The sequence below is a fragment of the Grammomys surdaster genome, unplaced genomic scaffold (genome assembly GCF_004785775.1).
Source record: "Grammomys surdaster isolate TR1022 unplaced genomic scaffold, NIH_TR_1.0 125630, whole genome shotgun sequence".
Taxonomy (NCBI): domain Eukaryota; kingdom Metazoa; phylum Chordata; class Mammalia; order Rodentia; family Muridae; genus Grammomys; species Grammomys surdaster.
This window is the reverse complement of record NW_021620469.1, coordinates 1,518,689-1,540,002: the sequence shown is the minus strand read 5'-3', so window position 1 is coordinate 1,540,002 and position 21,314 is coordinate 1,518,689. Positions and strand designations below refer to the sequence as shown.

At 43.2% G+C, this 21,314-nt stretch overlaps 2 pseudogenes; both read right to left on the bottom strand.

Annotated features, from left to right (window-relative positions):
* Positions 1 to 1,815, bottom strand: part of LOC114638816 — a 5,397-nt pseudogene extending 3,582 nt beyond the window's left edge.
* A 996-nt stretch (positions 1,816 to 2,811) lies between these two features.
* Positions 2,812 to 7,461, bottom strand: LOC114638814 (annotated as a pseudogene).
* Positions 7,462 to 21,314: the final 13,853 nt, after the last annotated feature.

Sequence of the window (21,314 nt, the reverse complement as noted above, 5' to 3'; positions counted from 1 at the left end):
GAGAGAGAGAGAGAGAGAGAGAGAGAGAGAGAGAGAGAGAGAGAGAGCGCAAAGGAGGAAGCCAAGTCTAGGATAGGAGCTTCTACCTAGGAGCAGAGAGTTGGAAGGACCATTTTCTCAGACTGTGTATGCAATTTTCTGTCATTCCATTAGACACATTGTTACTTTCATAGCAACCCCATCAAATACTTATTACTGTTACAATCTGTTAATCTGACCTTTAGCTCTTATGTTTTAGAATGAGATCTTTCTGATTTCAAATTAAGGGTCCTTTTACTCAACCACCCAGGAGAAAGGGTCTTGGTAAGTGTAAGTGGAGGGTTAGATGTATGAGGTAAGCAATTTGCCCCAGAGGCTTGGGTGGTTCTAAACTACATACTACAACATCAGTGTCTAAGAGTTAATGCCTTTTCTTTTTTGTTAAAACTACCTTGGGAAATGCCACTACTGTCTGTGTACAAATGTAGACTTTAAACTGAGATCATGATCATTCTGCCTTTAACTGTTAAACAAATTTTAAGTATCTGCTCAGTGCTTCCCTAGACTCAGAAGAAGGAGTCTAATGAAGAGAAGGACACACAGTGCAGTACCATTTCTCTTGGAGACCTACGGGAGGTTTAGTTCATAGGTGGGAATTTAACTGCAAGTCCTGTTTTCATTTGCTAATGCTGAGAGCTGTCCTCTGACATTCTATCACTAGCAGGGAAGAGGAGGATCTGGAGATGGGGAAGTCTTGTCCGGTGGCTCTGCATTGGTGAGACCAAGCCCCAGAACCCAAGGCAAGGTTTTTCTCTTCTATTGTTGAAAATGGAGGGGTAGGTCATATAGAACTAGGGTGCTAGCTCTGCAACACCATGGCTCAGGTCCAACAGCATTTGGTTGTTTCTTGGCTTGGCTGAAGGTGAGGGAGGAGATAAGGTTCAGTCCCCAGCAGGGCATCAACCACAGAATCACTGACCCCATGATTTTCCTGGATTCTCTTTGTCTGCTACAGTTACCCAGAATTTTGCTTTGTCTGCTTCCCCCTTGTCTGCTTTATATGTTGTATACTGAAGAGTTCAATTATGGTTTGAAGAGCACAAAGCCGGGAGTGTGAGTAGTTAGAAAGCAATGGGGGTCAGTATTAGGTCCTGCCTTTATTTAAGGCAGTGACTGATGAAAGCTGTTGTTTCATTGTCTCAGGGAAGTCATTTCATGTACCCTTCTCATGGCTACAGTTTGAGGCCACATTCATGATGAAAAGACATTGCAGCAGGACAGTGAAGGGTGAGTCACACTGCATCAGCAGACAGGAAGTGGCTCCAATATAAAACTTCATGAAGAGTCTACAGCAAAAAATTTCCTTCCATGATGTTGCATGTCTTAGGGTTCTACAACCTTCCTAAGGTAGTGCGACTACCTGGGGACCCAGTGTTCTAAGACATGAGCTACAAAAAGTGTTCAAAATGTTTGAGTAATTCACAATGTAATAATTTATACAGAATATATTCAAAGTTTCAATCATCTACAACATTGTAAGGCTGTTGGGAAAACTGGACTCTCAAAATAGAATATGTTATAGAGTGCATGCAGCTCTGGCAGGGACAGCTGCCATTCAGGAGTGATTCATTTCCTCCCTACCTCCTTCCCTGCCTTCCTCCTCTCTCTTCCTTCCTCTCTCTCTCCCTCCCTCCCTCCCTCCCTTCCTCCCTCCCTCCCTCCTTCTTTTCCTCCTCCCCTGGTCCCCAATACTGTGGGCCAGGCTTCAAGGTGGGGCAATCACAATCTCCTCACCTCCAGTTGCCCAACTTCTTTGCGGGAGATGTCCAAGTACATGTCCTTCTTAGACTATGGGGTAAAGAGTCAGTGTGCCCTCAGCTGCAGGTTAATGAGTATTCCCATCTGCTAAGAAAAGACACAGATCCTGTCTCTGCTTTGTGTTTCACATTTTGAGACCCTTGTGTAAGCCTAGGGTGGTGGAGTGGGCTTGGGGTCTCATCACTAGGGGGGCTGAGGCAAAAGAGTCATGGGTTGGAAGTCAGTCTGAACTACATGGTGAGACTATGCTCAAACCAATCAAAGTCAAAATGAAAAAAAAAAGACTATACCATTTATTTACACAAATATAAAAATGAGTTAGAAAAAGTAAACAAAAGTCACTTATGTATATATAATCTGGCAGAGATTCTTTAATTTTTTAAAGGTCATTTTAGGTTGTTTAATTCCCAGGTATGCTCTCCGCCCCTGTAGAGTTAGAATAGAGTTAATAGTCTTGTATTTGATTGCTATCATTATATCTCTACTGAACAGCACTTAAGTTGGAAACCCAGACCTGAGGCTGTCAAGCCATGAGGAGGGCTGAGGTGCTGAGGTCCTAGTCTGGGGCTTGTCATAGCAGTAGTTTTTCATGGTACAGTAGTCAAAGGGCCAAGCCCATCATATTAGGCCTCCAGGCTACTAGGCCTAATGTGTGGTCTCCTCATTTTCAGACTTCACAGTACCGTATAATCAAAGCCTTGTTTCCCTTGACTATGGACAATGGGAGTTTTGGCTTGTAAGAGGAGAACAGGCCACTTAGATGTTCACCTAACTTAGGCATTCTTCTCAAAGTCTGGATCTTTGAGGAAGATGGCAGTCAAATGGGGGCGGATCATAAGCAGGTCTAAAGCCACCATGCTAAATACTAGATCATGTTACGTATTGGAGTGTCTCTTCACATAATGGGTTAATTCAGCCCTGTGTTTGGTTCCAGAAAATGCTGATGCTCTCTGGTTGTAACTGTTTCAGCTACAGTGATGGTCCCAGGACTTCTGAGGGCAGGCTCTCCTCTAGCTACAGGTGCAATCTTGAGAGGATGATGATGGCAGGGTAGGTGGTGAGGACACAAGGATCAACAGTCACGTCTGACATAGACATGGAATCTGCTATGAAGTTTGGAAAGATGCAGTGGCTAAGGCCTGGGTTTGTGGGGAGAAAAGCTGAGAGACAAGGAAGGAGAAGTTGAGAAGACAGGACAGTGGAGGAGAAGAGAACAGTGCTCATTACCATGGAGGTGAAGTCTTACTGTACACAGCCTTGCATGTTAGTTAGTATTCAATAATCCACAGTGACACACCCTGTGCCAGGAGGACTGTAGTCAAGATGGTTAATATGGCAAGAGAGTAGCTCAAATCAATTCTTCATTGAAAATAGCGAGGGGCTGAAAGTTTAGAGCATAGCTTGAAGTCACAGAGGTACAGGGGGTTAGGTCTGTATTGATGTGCATTACAGGGAACAATCTATCATCACTGACTTACCTGTCTTTGTGGTTGTCTTGTGGACAGGCTGGGGGAAAGGGTAGAGGTAGAATAGGGACAGGCTTTGTTAAAACCAAAGGGTACCAGATGAGCTCTGGCTTGGAGAGTCTGACTCAGGTTGATCAGGTTTTTCAAGTAATTTCCCTTTACGACTATCTTAATCCAGGGCACATATGAAGAGATTCCGATGAAGATTGTAGGGGGGCTTTCCTTTTCCATGTCCGTGAGATACAATGTCACGGGCCACTACAGCACACAGTAGACATCCCCGGAATATCCCTGTAAGTAAGGAAATTCAGAGTACAAGCAAAGATTGCTTTCCCCTAAATAGGAGCTCAAAGATAGGCAATCCTGTAATGAGGTACAAGGTCCTGGCTGTCTATGAGTCTTAAATTGAGGATTTACTGACTGATTCCCTACCCTCTGTCCTTGCCTCAATGCTAACATGTCTCCCTTTACTTCCTTCCTTTCTCTTCTGGAGCCGCATAGGAAGGTTTTGGGCAGTGCTTGGGCATAGGGAGATGAGACACAGAGAGAGAATATCAGTTCCCAGAGTCTTGGGAGTAGTAATCTAGAAACAAAGACATCAGTCACTGCCATAGAGAGCTGTTCACCACACTTACTTCACTGATGCTGTCTCGTGATGTGGGGAGAAAACACAAGTATGTACTCACCCTTATTCTGTTTTTAATGTTGTGGGACTGTCCACACAGACATGGAAGTTATAGTCATAATGCCTATAGATTTTATACGCCTCTTTATCCATGATTCTCAGTTTGACCTCTCTCAGGGTATCTGAGGTAGGTTCTGTCACTCCACTTCACCCCCAACCAGCTTCCCAGTATATTTTCCCAGGGTCAATAAAGACAGAGGGACCAGGCAGGGCAATTACATTCACAGCAGGAGTCAACTCAGCTTGTTCTTTAAACTGTTGGGAGAAGGAGAGAAGGGATGGCAAATCAGAGAAGGATGCTTGGACATGAGTCCCTTCCCAGTGGGTCCATAATAACATAGGGTTCAGGAGTGGGTTCTGATATAAAGAATTCTACAAGAGAAAATTTAAAGGCCAGATCCATGGGGAGAGCTTAGGAGGAGAAACTTAAGTAGGGTCAGATAAATAAGGACACCTTCAGTATCATGGTGTCAAGGAGATTGGAAAAATATTTAATTTTTGTGAACGATTTGGTTTTTGACTTTTATATTCTCTTGTGTGGATTCTCTTTTGCTCACGTCATGAGCTCCAAGGGTAACAGTGATTTCTCTGTTGAAAAAAAAAACAACAACAGAGAAAAGTCTTATGAGGAGGATTCCTTCCAAGGTGAGGGTCACCAGGGTCTTTCTTTTCTAGCCCAGGGCAGAACTTCTAGAGAGACTTGAGATAGACAGCAGAAGGATAGGGCTCAGGGAAATATAGGACTGAGAACTCTCCCACACTCCACCTTCCAGTGCATGCATTGAACCCATGGCTTTAAATATGGTGGACAGGCATTCTACATTGAGTTACACCCCAGCCCATGTCTGAGCTCTGATAACACCAGGACAAGACAAGAGCTGTAGTTTTACTCCTGTCTAGAGTCCTGCTTCAAGCTCTGACCTCTAGAAATGAAGACTACACATGAATGGTCCAGTGAGTTGCTTTGTGCTCCCTTTATCCTCACAGTATAAGGAGAGCCCAACTGGAGAAGAGCAGGCCTGACAGCCTTCCTGAGGCCTCTGCTGCCTTGTGACATTGGCTCCTGCATTTCTTCACAGGAAGAGAAGCTTCTTACCTTTTTTTTTTTTTTTTTTTTTTACAGTGGGCAGGAGTCATCACAAGTTGGTGGGTTATGAGAAACCCACCACAGCTGTCCTCAAAACATCTGTCAGTGTTGATCTTCAGATGGGCCATGTAAGGGCTGGAGTGTGGTTTAGCCTCAAGACCATCAATAATCTCCTCTGAACAAAGAGTCAACAGTCCCTTGTCACAAACTTGCAGGACATCCCAACACAGTGTTTGCAAGTTAAGATGGGGTACAGCTTAGCTACTGCTCTAAGCCCACCCCACCTTGCATGGGGCTCAGGCCCCTCCAAACACCCTCGGTTCTTTTCTCTCCTGTTGATCTTTCCTCCCCAGTGCTTTCTGTCCACCCTCATCCTTCATTCAGAACACAATGTCCATTCATGTTTCTGACTTTCCACTTCATCAGACATTTCTCCACACCTTCATCTTCCTTCCTCAACACCAAGGGAAGGCCAGAGAAGACCTGTCTATCAGAACAGAGAATTTTGATGAAACATTCTAAAGGGGAATTTGTTTTTCATTCTTCATTGACCTAGGAACTTTCCCTGGACTATGTCAGTTTAGAATTCTGCCTCATGTTAGGGTAACTCTACCAGAGCGGAGAGATTATGGTAAGTTGCTGAAAACTCAGAAGTTAGAGAGATGTAGACAAAACTCACCAGCTCCAGCTCCTGAAGGCAAGAGGAGTGCCATCAGGAAGAGTGGGGCCTGAATTTTGGCAGTGGTGCAGTCTGGGGTGAACTTCTGGCTTATTCCTGTCCTGGATCCTGCTTTTATAGTTCCAGTGTGGGAAAAAGGAAGGGCAGGAAACCACAGATATGGCTTGGATAAGCTCTACTTTCCTTAACAGAAATTTGCATGACTCTGCTCTCTGGGGGTGTTGAATCTGAGGCCAGATTCTGAGACTCTTGGGTCCCATGATAAGATGGCAACTACACCCTTCAACGTGGCTCCCTGGAGACAGCACAGCAACACTAAGGGAGTGGGACCTTGATCCAGGATCATGGAACTATCCTTGTAAGTGTCCAGGTATTATTATCTGCTTTGAGACCCATGCTGCATATGTGTAAAGTCTCACCACTGTCACTGCAGCACAAACACAGGCATATGTAGTGTATGAACATATGGGTGAGAGGGAGTACATTTTATTTACAAGCATAGGTGGTGAGCTGATTAACCTGAAGGCCATTGTTTGTGTTGACCAGTGTGAGGGCATCTCATCCTTATTCAAATAAGAGGGAGATGAGAGAATGTGGCTGTGAGGGATGAAGGTGTAGGGAAGAGTGTGGTAAATACAAAGCATTCAGGGCATGACCAAGTCCATAATTAAGCCAGTGGATCCCAACCTAATAGTGTGAACCTTTAATACAGTTCCTCATATTGTGATGACCTCAGCCTTAGATGTATTTCATTGCTCCTTTATCAGTATAATTTTACTATAGTTATGAATTTTATGTAAAATATATAATGTGCTGTATATCTAAAACGTGACCCCTAAAAGAGTCATGACACACAGGTTATAAATAGATGCTGCAAGTGAATGTCATGATTTAATCATACTAATATTCTCTTTGTTAGACGCTGTAACACAAATTTAGGGAGAACTCAATGAACTTTCAGGATATCACAGAATAAAAGATCTTGGGTATCTGTAATGCAAGACAAGACTTTGGGTGACCAAGTATTTATAGCCACAGATCATAAGAGTGTACAGTGGTCGGCTCATTGTGCTTAAGCACTCAAGAACAAGAAGATGATCAGTTTGAACATTATGTGTTTTGCCAAAATAAGAATGAAAACTTCATGTTTTTTACAGATCAAAGCAGTTTATTGTGATGAAATTTGAAAGAAATGATATTGTGAAACTAGATTAATGTAGTAACTCAAACAAGTACTTGTTCAGACTCAAAGACTATGCATCTCAATGAACCATATAATTGGACTTGTTGTTCTAGAGTCATGGAGCTTTACAGAAAAATTCTAGGTCTTGTAAAAAGAGGTCTGGACCATCATAGGAAGTCTCAGCTAGTTCTCAGGCTTAGACAAGACAACTCAGCTCTCTTTGCATCATAGAGACTGGGTGCCTTTGAGGAAAGTTCTGGCATCAACTCTACTCTTCTATATTTCCTTCCTTTGCATCCTCAGAGCTACAAGGGTGCTTTCTAAGCACAGCAATAAGAGTTAGAAAAAAGTAAATTGACTTCCGGTCTGGGCCCGAGCATAGAGCAGGTCCCAGGTGGCAGCTCTGTACCCAACCTCAGAAAACCGAGAGAAAGAGGGCCTCCCAGGAGCTTTAACTCAGGCAGCATCCCAAGTAAGGAAAAAGCAACACTTGCTCCAAACAGGGGGTAAACAGGACCCACTGGGACCCAGGAATTCACTCCTGGGCCGGAGCGCGGGCTCCATCCGGTCTGGGCCCGAGCACTTGGCAGATCCCGGGAATCAGCTCTGCATCTGATCTCACAGAAACCAGAGGAAGCGGGGCTCTCAGGAATATCTATGCGCCAAATACAAGAGCACCCACTTTCATAAAAGAAACCTTACTAAAGCTCAAAGCACACATTGCACCTCACACAATAATAGTGGGAGACTTCAACACCCCACTCTCAGCAATGGATAGATCATGGAAACAGAAACTAAATAGAGATACAGTGAAACTAACAGAAGTTATGAACCAAATGGACTTAACAGATATCTATAGAACATTTCACCCTAAAGCAAAAGAATATACCTTTTTCTCAGCACCTCATGGTACCTTCTCTAAAATAGATCATATAATTGGGCACAAGACAGGCCTCAACAGATACAAAAAAATTGAAATAATCCCTTGCATCCTATCAGATCACCATGGTCTAAGGCTGAAGACAATGGAAAGCCCACATTCACATGGAAACTGAACAACACCCTACTCATTGATAATCTGGTCAGGGAAGAAATAAAGAAAGTAATTAAAGACTTTTTAGAATTTAATGAAAATGATGACACATCATTCCAAAACCTATGGGATACAATGAAAGCAGTACTAAGGGGAAAATTCATAGCTCTAAGTGTCTACAAAAAGAAACTGGAGGGAGCTTACACTAGCAGCTTGACAACGTACCTGAAAGCCCTAGAACAAAAAGAAGCTAATACACTCAAGAGGAGTAGAAGGCAGGAAATAATCAAACTCAGGGCTGAAATCAACCAAATAGAAACAAAAAGAACTATACAAAGAATCAACAAAACCAGGAGCTGGTTCTTTGAGAAAATCAACAAGATAGACAAACCCTTAGCTAGACTAATCGAAGAGCAGAGAGACTGTATCCAAATTAATAAAATCAGAACTTAAAAGGGTGACATAACAACAGAAACTAAGGAAATTAAAAAAATCATCAGATCCTGCTACAAAAGCCTATACTCAACAAAATTGGAAAATCTGGATGAAATGGACAATTTTCTAGACAAATACCAGTTACCAATGTTAAATCAGGAGCAGATAAACCACCTAAACAGTCCCATAAACCCAAAAGAAATAGAACCAGTCATTAAAAGTCTCCCCACAAAAAAAAGTTCAGGACCAGACGGTTTTAGTGCAGAATTCTATCAGACCTTCAAGGAAGACCTAGTTCCAATTCTCTTCAAACTATTCCACAAAACAGAAACAGAAGGAACACTACCCAATTCATTCTATGCAACCACAATTACCCTCATACCTAAACCACACAAAGACCCAACAAAGAAAGAGAACTTCAGACCAATCTACCTTATGAACAATGATCCAAAATTACTCAATAAAATTCTAGCGAACCAAATCCAAGAACACATCAAAACAATTATCCATCATGATCAAGTAGGCTTTATCCCAGGATTGCAGGGTTGGTTCAATATACAGAAATCCATCAATGTAATCTACTATATAAACAAACTCAAAGAAAAAAAACCACATGATCATATCACTAGATGCTGAGAAAGCTTTTGACAAAATTCAACATCCCTTCATGATAAAAGTCTTGGAAAGATCAGGAATTCAAGGCCCATACCTAAACATAGTAAAAGCAATACACAGCAAACCAGTAGCCAACATCAAACTGAATGGAGAGAAACCTGAAGCAATCCCACTAAAATCAGAGGCTAGGCAAGGCTGCCCACTCTCCCCCTACGTATTCAATATAGTACTGGAAATCCTAGCCAGAGCAATTAGGCAACACAAGGAGGTCAAAGAGATACAAATTGGAAAGGAAGAAGTCAAAATTTCACTATTTGCAGATGATATGATAGCATACTTAAGTGATCCCAAAACTTCCATCAGAGAACTTTTAAACATGATAAACAACTTTAGCAAAGTAGCTGGATATAAAATTAACTCAAGCAAATCAGTAGCCTTCTTCTACTCAAAAGATAAACTGGCTGAGAAAGAAATTATGGAAATGACACCCTTCACAATAGTCACAGATAATATTAAATACCTTGGTGTGAACCTAACCAAGCAAGTAAAAGACCTGTATGACAAGAACTTCAAGCCCCTGAAGGAAGAAATCGAAGCAGATCTCAGAAGATGGAAAGATCTTCCATGCTCATGGATTGGAAGGATTAATATAGTAAAAATGGCTATTTTGCCAAAAGCCATCTACATATTTAATGCAATCCCCATCAAAATTTCCACTCAATTCTTCACAGAGATAGAAAGAGCAATCTTAAAATTCATTTGGAATAACAAAAAAAACGAGGATAGCGAAAACTACTCTCAGCAATAAAAGAACTTCTGGGACTCGAGTTACTCTATCACAATAGAAAAGGCTGTGTACAGCTCTTGACTGTGTACAGCCCTTAAAGAAGAAGGTTGCCTTTACATAGACAAGACAAGGAGGGTTAAAGAGAGCATGAAATAAGTAGTGAAGGCCCTAAGAAAAATCAGAGAGAGAAAGAGACAGATGAATGCTGGTACAAGAATTGGTTTTCAGCCTCTCCAAGGTTGTCAACCCTATTTCCTCCCATCTTGGGACCATTATTTGGGCTCTTTTTGCTTTTTTCTGCTGGTCCCTGGGCCTCAAATAGGCGGACTAACTCTGTGATACAACAGATAAATAATTTGGTAGCAAAACCTATTCAGATACATTATCATAAGTTAGCTATGGAGGACCACGAGACTGAAGATGAGGTTGTTACTTTATACAGGGTGTTTCCAAAACCCATCTCCACCCAACGTAAAAGGGGGGACTTCTGCCCCTAGACCAAGCAGAGAGCGGCCACCCAGAACCCCCCCTCTGACAGGCATTCTGAATTCTTGCTTAGGCTGCGAGGCTAAGCACTGCAAGGGAATATAAATAAAACTTAAAAATATGTCTCTGGGTTTCTTGAGGGACAAGCCTGACTGCATAGGGGTTGTTGTCAAAAGTATCCCCTCTCCAGGAAAAAGACATCGGGATGGGTATGGCCCTCATGCCTCACTGGACAATGACAGGGGGACTAGAGCCATTACAAGGTCCCCTTCAATTACTGGAGGTCAGGCCTCTATCCCTGACCTCAACTTGCCTTTGCAAGTTTAGAATTGCTGCAGCCCTTCTATACTTAGAGAAGGGAGGAGATGTCAGGGGTAGCCCTGCTTACACACTGAAGGCCTAATCAACCATAGGCCTAAATTCAGCAATAGGCCTGTCATACATGTATACTAACACCAAGTCTTGGGTCTCAGTGGAAAAACATTGAAACAGATGGCTATAAACTAATGTAAACAGGCAGCTTTTTTGGAAATCTACAAGCCTGAGTAGCCATAGACCCATTAAATAGGTATCCATGGCAAACAATACCAACTTAGATAAGGTCAAGCGAGTCATAGGCAGAGTCATAGTGACTTGTCCCCTGAACCTTCACCCAGCCGATACCCAGTTCTGAAGATATCTGTATTCCCCCTGAACACCCACACTCCAGTGTCATTCCCTTCTCCACATCCTGCCTTTCTGTGTTTATAACCCCTGTGTCAATGAATTACAATTTGAGAAAAAATAAATTTTAAAAATAAATAAATAAATAAAAAAGAAAAAAGTAAATTAATATTTTTTATTACTATGCATTGAAGTTGACCTGATAACACTTTTTAAAGACCCCAAATTCTTCTGTGCAGCCCAAGTTATAGGACAGGCCTTGAGATTATTCACACACATGGTCCCAAGTTATCATTCTTATTTTGCAACTCAGGAACACAGGAATGAAGAGGTGGGACAGACATGTTATCAATTGGTATCATCCCCATAGTGGCTGCCTGATTCAGGAAGTGACATTATGGTAGAAACTAGTGGAAAATTTCACAACTGCCTCCTTTTACCAAAAAGTAAACCAGGGCCTCGGTATACATAGAGTTCTCCAGGAGTCAATGTAAATTATATATTATTGAACAATACAGACAAGGTCATTCCAGCTATGTCATTCATCAGGATATCTATTTGCATCCTGGTGAACTATTGTTGATTAATGCAAACTCAACTGGGTGGTGACTCCAGCCAACGTTGCTTTTGGTGTAGTTTTATTGTTGCTGCAAATGACACATGCCTGGCAGCTAGTAATCTGGGGAATGCATCAACATGCATCATTAGGGACAGTAACATCTATTGCAGAGATGTCTCTCATCACACTGATGGTATCATGCTTATTGTGCTAGGAGTGCAGGAAGTAGCACCTCCTGTAGACAACTTGGGAAGAAACAGCTTTGTCTCAATGTAGGAAAAAAATCTAAGAGTATTGACTTTAGAGAAGTATCCATGGTCAGTGTTTTTTCATATGTCAAGTTATTTCTTCTTAATTAAAGTTGCTGCATCTGGCTCATCCATATCTAAGGAAGAGGCAATACAGACAAGGTATTTGGGTCTCCTGGGTATTTGGATGGGAGGTTGACTGAGAATCAAATGTTCACACAGGATGGCTTCCTCTGGTAGCACACCTGAGAGTGGATGTTTGGAATAATACAATCCTACTTGATGGTATCATGGAAGATGGCGATACACAAAGGTTCAAATCCAAAATAAAACATCCTCATACTTCTAGTAAAAGACTACCTAATCTATAACCATAGTAACAAGTAACAGCCGAAATCATATTTTTGATTCCTCTTTTTCTTTGGAGATGTCTGTACAATTGTAAAGAAACACCTGGGCTATCATGACTTCATCTTGTCCACAGGCAATTTTTTTAAGTTTAAAATGTTTGTTTTAGAAAAATTCACGCAGCAGTATTGTATATAAAGCACTCACTATCATGTCTCCCTTTCCCCCTCACACTCCTTTCATATTGTATTTTGCATTGCTTTGTAGGGAAGACCACATGGTGGGTGTTGAATGGACACCTTGAGCTCTAAGCCCATGACATGTGGTCCTAGTTTGTGAGGACATAGCACTGATTCTTACCTATAGTCTCTTGGAAATCTTGCTTTTCAAAGCAAAGTTAAACACCCATAATAACAGGAAAATAATGTCTCAATCCTCAGAGACACTGAAATAGCTGGAGACGGAAGGGCAAGAACAGGCAGGGGATTGTGAGGAGAAGACAGGAAGAACTTGGTGAGTATCTTCAATTTACTTAGAAATGCCACATGGACAATGGCACAGTTCTTTCCTGAGACACCCAAAAAGCAGAGGCTGGAGTGGGAATCACAGGGATGTACACTGTTCACATATGGACAGGCACAAAAGCGGCTGCAAACTTGAGAGGTTGTTTAGGAACATAATATGTTATCCAATGAAGGTCCTGTAATTAGAAGGGCATTGAGAGTTGTGGTAAGGTCTCTTAAGTTTTGGATGCTTATCCTGTGGTCCTGTCTATCTGTTTGATAGTTTGACTATCAGTTCTCAGCATCTGTCCAGGCTTACATGGTTTTCCCATACCTGGTAGGCTGTTGGGGAGCTACACTCCCTCAAACTGTCATTTTCTGAAGACTCCATGAATCTCATTTAGCATACCATTGCTGTGGCCTGAAGCTCCCGAGCTCTTGAATCAGTGTTACAGAGTCAGAGGCTCTGTCCTCAGTGAATGTGCTTTGTGTTCCATCCTGTGGTAACTTTTAGGGTGAGTACCTCCTCTATGGAGGGCTCATTTGGGACTCCTCCATTAGGTCTTCAGGATCTGAAATCAAAGATTTCCCAAATATGGTTTCTCCTTGTTTTTGGATTTCCTGTCTCCTGTGCTCTTTCTCTTTCCTCACTCATATGGACTTGATGAAGCAAAGTGGTATAATCTTCATATCCTTACTGATTAGACCACAGGGAGGGATGATAAACTAAGACTTCAGGTATAAGTTTGTGGACTGGAGGCCAATGGGCTTACTTAGTGTTTTTCCTATGAAAACCTAGGCCTAAGTGGGAACAGAGAAGAACAGGGAGAAAATAGGTCTAGAAATAGGTGATAAGAAGGTATTTACTAAGGCTTCATTTTTTTTTTCTGTCCACAGGAAGACTCTGGGAACTCTTTGAGGTTGTTTTTTTTTTTATTGTTGTTTTATTATTCTTCAATCCTTTTTTATAGTCCAATGTTCATACCCATTATGGTCCATCCCCAACTACTTCCCGTGTTATATTTCCTCCATCTCCCAGCCCCCTGCTGTCTCCAAGAGGATGTCCCCCTACATACCCAGTCCCACTCCTCCAGAATTCTTCACTCCCTGGGGCCTCAAGTGTTTCCAGGGTTAGGTGTATCTTAACTCACTATGGCCAGATCAGGCAGTCCTCTGCTGTATGTGTATCCAGGCCTCATATCAGCTGGTGTATGCTCCCTGGTTGGAGGCTCAGTGTCTGAGAGATCTCAGGGGTACAGATCTGTTGAGATTGCTGGTCTTCTCATGGGACTGACCTTCTCCTCAGCTTCTTCCTGTTTTTCTCCAATTCAACTACACGGTTCCTCTGGGGACCCTCTGTGTGTAACAGAGTGGCTAAAGGCATTGTCAGTTATCACCTGTGTCCTTGGACACCTCTGCAATTCTTCAATGTCTTGGATTCTCTTCACAAGAATCTCCAGCTTTGTATCTTGGATTCAGAAAACAATGAAACTCCTGTAACAACCCTCAAATGCCAAAGCTGTGTCTGGGCCAGTGTCCAGCATCCTGGGTTACAGATACTTGAGTCTTAATAAAGAAACCTGGCTGCAGGAAAGAGATGACATTGCTTCCTTCGGTGACTGTAGAACTTAAAAAGATATTGTGCACCACCTTCTTCTTCACCATTTTTTTGTCTCATGGTTTGTTTCTTCAGTGCTCCCATAAAGCTTGAGCATCAAACCTGTATATCAACTCCATGATAACTGCACATACAAAAGCCAGTACTGTCAGTCCTGGAAAGTCCTGCTTTGTCTGAGAAGGATGCCTTCCTCATATTTAACAGGCTACCAAGGGTGAGAAAGATCAAAAGCCTTTACCTCCCACTCTTCCTGTGCCTCATAGGAATATCGAAGTCCACTGTTCTGTGAGACTCCAACCATATCCCCTTGTCTATGTTAGCAAGGCGTCTCTACCAAAGTGTCATCTCATCTTAGAACTGTAATGACCTCTCTTCACCTTGCCCAAAGTGACTCAGAAGAACCTTCTTACACAGGACAGTCCCAGCATCAATATGAAAAAGTTTAGAAAGGGACTAAAGTATTGAATTCCCAGACCAGTATGCAGACTCACTTCCTCTGCAGCAGGGCCAGGTTAGCTCCTCTCATATGATATATCTTGGCTCAGAGACCTGGTGTGAACTTAGAATCATGAAAAATCCACTGAATAACTACTGTCTAAGTCACGTTGTGCACCTAGTCATGGAGGTAGCCTGATACCTTTTTTTTTTTTGAAAAACACAAATTTTCACATGTACTCTACGCAAATTGCACATTCTCAACCACTCTCACCTTCCTAACATCTCTGTTCTCCCTACGCTCTCCTCACAAGTCTCTCTCTTATGTTCATGTCGGTGTGCTTAGTTTTGTAATCCACTAGTATTGACAATCACCTTATTTGTGCACCCTGGGCCCCTGTGCTTCTTTGTATTAACCTCCCTATCATCAGAACTGGGGGTGTCTCTGGGTAAGGCTGGGATTAGACAGGCCTACAGAACCAGACATTTGCCCCTCAATTCCCATGTTGTGGGTCTTGAATCTGATTACAGGGTAGTTGGTTACCATCAAAATAGAGAAGTTGATATTGAAAATGAGGACACGTATGGCTTTTCATATGTTTCCTTTATACTTTTTTATATTGGTTAATTCTTCCCTCCAACATACACATCAGCTTTCAGCCCTCTGCCTTCTTACTGCCTAAACTTTTCTACTTCAGTGTTCCCTTTCTTTACTGCCTATGTTTTACTATTCCTCTGCTTTGGAGGTAATTTCTGCTGTCTCTTGGTTTTTCCTGGCTTCCACTGTTACACATATCAGACACACAAAACCATTCATTCACATAGCTAGGATCCTCATAAGAGAGAGAACACGCAGAATTTATATTGTATACAGTATGATCATATGTGTTTCCCACACCCCCATCTAACTCCCACCATGTACTCCTTGACAAAGCCCTTCACAGTTTCATGACATAGAAGACAGAAAAGAACTCCAGGCCAAAGTCATGGGTAAAGCTCTCAAACAACTCATAGTAGAAAACTTCCCAAACACAAAGAACGAGATACTCATCCAAGTACACAGGCTCGAGGAATTCCAAAGAAGACCATGAAAGAATGATTTTGTCTCTGGTAGAGCACTGGCTTTGATATAGCCAGAGACCCAATAGATGTCCATTGCCTGTGTAGAGACGGCACATAGCTCATCATGCTCCCGGATTCTAGACTCCTGACATGAGGTATAGACCTCTAGTTAACCTGAACCTTGCAGTCATGTAGGACTACAGGCTTCTGCCTCGAGACATTTACATATTAATGAGTTACCTAAAGGCCAGAAGGCATAGCCAATTAGTTATACCTTTTCCTATACCCTCCTCTCTTCCCCCTCCCCTATTTAAGTCAAGCCTGCCCTGGCTTAAACCGGGGGATGGTGTGTGTGTGCACATTTATACCATCTACCACACCATGAACAATAAAACCTTGGAACACCTGACTCCATATGTCTTTTGGGGCCCTTCTTTTTGTTCCAGCCACAGGGGCCCGAATCTGGCAACCAATGTGAGGCTCGAACAGCAACACAACTGCAGGAACTGATACTGTGGGTAAGCATGGAGAAGGTCTCAACTATGGAAGGCTTCTCTGCATTCTTGAGGCGGAGGCCTACATCTTACAGCAAGCTAACCTGGCGACCAGAGTCTGCTAAGCATGTATAGCAAGCAAGCACTCCCTGAGAGGCTCAGCACCAGAGCGCTCTCTGTCCCCCTTGCATCCCCCTTGCATCACTGCTCACTAAGCCTCCATTCTGCTAGGTGTCCCAATTTCGGTGCTCAGGCCTGCCACTTCTCACAGCCTTGTGCTTGCATGCCCACAGTCTCTGTTTGTCAGGGCCTCCCAGTGGCTTCTGGGAGCCCCAATGGAGACACTGGCCTCTGGGTCCACTCGAGAAATCTGTGCTGCCCCGCTGAAACCAGGCTGAGTTCGCTTCCTGCCCCGGGTGTGAGCCCCGCTGCATCTGCTTGGAGCGGTGTGAGACGAATGCAGCCAAGCTTTCCGAGTGAGCTTCTGCTCCTCTGCAGTGGACTGCCACCTCTCTGAGGTATCCTCCCTGTGCAGAAGATGCATGGACCAACAACACAACCGAGATCCACACCTTTGTGACTGCGCTTGGGCCATCATCTTTCCCCACAAGTGGTAGACAATATGTGTAGAGGCAGCTCCAAGAGCAACCCTGCTGGCGCCTGTGGGGGAAAAAAAAACTCTCCATGGATCCTGAGTAACATCTCTCTCTGTCTGACCTTCCCTCTCTTTCTCTACATGTTTCTAGCCAGTGCCTTCTTTCTGATTCTTAGCTACTACAAGTTCAAAGATACTATCTCCCCCACCCCTCTCTCCACATGTTCCCCAGCTCAAGGGCAAGATGACAGTGGCTTTATAGCCCCCCACTTTGCCCATTCCCTAGCTCCACAGAGAGGGCTCCTTCACAGCTAATAGCTGTCTTTCAAGCCACAGTGCTGCCATGACCCTTGTTCTAAGACTCTTTCCCTTGGGTGAAAGACTCCTTCTTGCAGCTGAGACTGTCCTCTCTCTCAGGAGTGCTGGCTCCAAACTCTAGTCCCCAGCAACTCCCCCAGGGGTCAGTCTTTTGCCAGCATAGGATTCCCCTCCTTCTCTGTCATTTGTGGCTGGTTACAGCCCAGCCGGCTTTCCTGAAACAGCTGGTCTTCGACCCTGCTTGCTACCGCCAACCCTGTGCCACTTAGATTCTCATTCTAAGATTTCTCCCCTTGGGTAAAAATCCTCCGTTTCGCTTTGAGACAGTCTTCTTTCTTGCAGCTAAAAGCACCAAGCAGGGGCCTGGAGAAACTGTGCGTTCCCTGCCAACTGTTCCCAGGAGCTGCAGGCCCCAAGCCAGCTTCCACTGTCTCCCCCCACAATGGCTCAGTTTTACACAAACTCTCACTCCTTCTGACTCTCCTATCAAGCCCCTATGTTTCTTGCTTTGAGCTTTTCTTCAAGGTTGGCCTTTTTCCGTCTCTACATTTAAGACTGCCAAAAAAAACCCCCAAAAACAAAAAACCAAAAAACCAAAAAACAAAAGAACAAACAAACCAAAAACAAACCCAAAAAACTAACCCCCCGCCCCCAAAAATGGGGAATACCCTGACTACTCAGCTAGAGCAGATGCCACATGGAAGAGCAAAGCCCTCCCCACTGCTTCTAAACCCACTATTAATGCTTCTTCTCCCCAACAGTAAGACCTGCAACAACGTTTGTGCTTTACAACCAAAAATTTTTTTGTTTTCATTTAAGTGTTTCCTTTTCTCCCTAACAGGAACACCTAAATCAATAATGTTTATGCTTTTCAACAGAAAAATTTCTTGTTTTTGTTTAAGTGTTTCCTTTTCTCTCTAACACTCATTATATATGTCCAACGTTTTTTTCAACTTTTTATGACTTCTTCAAGGTTCAAAAGTCATCTAATCTACTTCCACAGGTTAAATCAACATGCTGATCACCATTTTCAGCTCTTAATTAACAACTAGTTTCCTTTTACAGACAAACTGTGGCTGCCTATCCCAGATACATAATTAACATGATGTTTTCTCCCTCAGCCATCCAAAACAGACTCAAAGGTACCTTCTAGGACTAAAATTTCCTCAAACACCTTTGCCTTTCCGGGATCTTAATGTCAGACTGTGACATGCTTGCTTCCCAAGTGATTTAATGCATAATACCCATCCTTTGCAGACATCTCTCTGCCAGGGTGCTGCTTCCCTGCTGTGATTATCCTACAGGTATACCCATAGATCCAACAGAGACAACGCCATCTCCTGGAATCTGCCTGGGAAACCTAGCTGCCTCCTTCCAGACACCATCTGACCAACTCCAGAGACACACTGAGACCCAGAGACAACGCCACCTCCTGGAACCTGTCTGAGACACCAAGCTGTCTTCTCCCAGCCACCTCGTCTTACTGAAGACCCAGAGATGCATGCCACGATCCAGACCTTTCAGCTACAAATGAACTCTTTTGCCAAAGTTAAATACCTAAAAGTTAAATGTTAGTAAGGAAAACATAATGTCTATCTAGATTAATCAGATATTATTACCCTCAAGCTGTACAACATGTCTTTAATTGGTTCAATGATCCTTTGCCTTTCCAACCCCCACCCTCAACTCCCCTTATCCTGTGACTTAATTGTGCTACCCACTACGGCCTGGATAGTGCTTTCTTTTGATTTCTTCATCCAAAAGTTTCATCACAGATGACACAGGGATGCCCCCCCCCTTTTAAACAAACAAGAGGAGTTGTCGGACCGTGAAAGGATGATTTGGTCTACTGTATAGCACTGGCTTTGAGATAGCCGGAGACCCAACAGGTGTCCATTGCCTGTGTAGGGATGGCACATATCTCACCATGTCCCTGGATTCCAGACTCCTGACACATGGTGTAGACCTCCAGTTAACCTGAGCCTTGCAGTCACGTAGGGCTACAGGTAGAGGGTATGACTACAGGCTTCAGCCTTGAGAGATTTCCATATTAATTAGTTACCTAAAGGCCAGAGGGTGTAGCCAATTACTTATACCTTTTCCCAGATCCTAATCTCTTCCCCCTCCCCTATTTAAGTCAGGCCTGCCCTGGCCTAAATGGGTGTGTGTGTGAACATTTAGGCCATTTATCACACCATGAACAATAAAGCCTTGGAACCCCAAACTCCACATGTCTTTTGGGGCCCTTCTCTGTGTTCCAGCTACAGGGACCGGCAACTTAGCTGCAGGAGCTGGGATGTCAGTGTTTCATTTGGGGCTGGGTCCCCCACGACTGATTGACTACGTTTTTTTCTGGGGCTATTAAAGTGTCTTTATCTCATTCCCTTGACCTGTTGGTCTCTCCCTTTGCCAGTACCCTGCTGTCTCAGCTATTGTAATTTGAATCATGTAGTTTAAACTTTAACTATCATTTTTTCTGTTACCTCTTCTTGTTCTACTTGTATGTTGAAACACTGTGGTGCTTGAAAGTGTAGCCCCTTCAACACATTGTGGTATTGAGGCATGAAAGGATTTCCTCGGGAGGAGCTGGGACACATTGCAAAGGGCCTGGCCATCTTGGGCCTAAAACAAATTGAAATATGGCCCACTCAAGTATCTGGAACAAGCAGGGTGTAAAGACAGGTAAACGACTGCAGAAGCCAGGACAACAGGGTAGCTCCTCTCCCAGCTTCAGAGCAGTCCTTTTTTACCTCCCCTCTTACCCACCCAAGACCACATGCTTGGTACCCATTTCTAATGAAACAAGCATGGGATAAAACTCCATGCTCCATGCTGAAAAATTTACAGGCTTAGAAAGCCAAAATAAACTGTAACAGCAGTTGGAACACAGAACAAAAAATTCCTTGGAAACAAGATGAAAGGCCTGTGCAAGGCTTTAGGCTTTTCTCAGTTAAGTCTGAGAACATCCATTTCCCACTTACAAAAAAACCCAAAAGCCAAAAACCAAACCAAAACCAAAACAAAAACAAAAACAAAAAAAACCCCGTTGCTTCTCTTGTTTTTCTTTCAAAACACACAAAATTGTGGCAAGCCAATCCTGTATAACACTCAGGGGACATTGTGAGCCAACTGTCTCCTGGAAGATTCATCCTAGGTGTTCAGAACAGGAGTATGAATTCGGGCTTTGGATCATCACCCCACCCTCTCCCTAGCCCTTGATCTGGTCTTTACACTCTCCTCATTTTCTAGGCTCCATCATAGTCCTGAATATGCATAGGACTTCCCTACTATCTACAAAGGTCTGGTTGGCCAATAAAGTAATGACCATGTATGAAACATGAGGTAGCATCATTCTCTGGATGCTGGTGTTTGAGCAAGTCTCCCATAGATGTATGGAGAAATAAACAGAGTCAGACAGAAGGAGCAATGGGGCAGCATTATCATACAGGGTCAGTGTTTCCGTACACAAAGATGAAAAAAGTCCAAGAATCATGTTGTTTGATAGCTGTAGAAGACTGTGCCCCTGTGCATTACTAATAGAAACAGCTATAATTGTCAAACTTGTGTTTTCTACTTTTTGCAACACTGGTGATATATATTTTTTTAAATTTTAAACAGACTCTGAGAATACAAGAAGATCATAATGAAATAAGATGTTGCCTAGAGACAGGAGATAGCATCATCCCCCATTCAGATAAAGTACTTCCAAGGGCTCCTTTTCTGCTTGGGTTTTCAGCTTTCCAAGCACTGGAAGAGAGGTTCCAAGTATAGCTATCAGAAGCCTAGCAAGAGCCTCTTCTCCTCTGTGATCTTAGCATAGAAATAGAAGTCATGGGTGACAGGGATCCAGAGGTGCTATCTCAAGAGAGGACTGAGAAGGAAAAGAGAGAGGAAGCCAAGACACACGGAGAGTGAGCTTGCATGGACGGGACATTTGTCTGAGTTTGCAATACATACAGTAGACTGGAATCCACAGAAGGACTTCGGTGATCCTTTTTTCCATTAAACATGAGAATTTTCCATCCATTGCTTTCATGCAACTTTCCTGGCCCTTCTGTTATTACCTTTCAGACCTCACTGTAGATCTACATACACTGTCCCATTAAAAGGTCATCCCCATGTGTTTCTTTCTTTCTACTCACAAAGTCCTAAGGTAGTTACACATTTATCAGTGAAATCCTCATACAAGCAAACAAATTTCCTTCTGCACATGGTGTC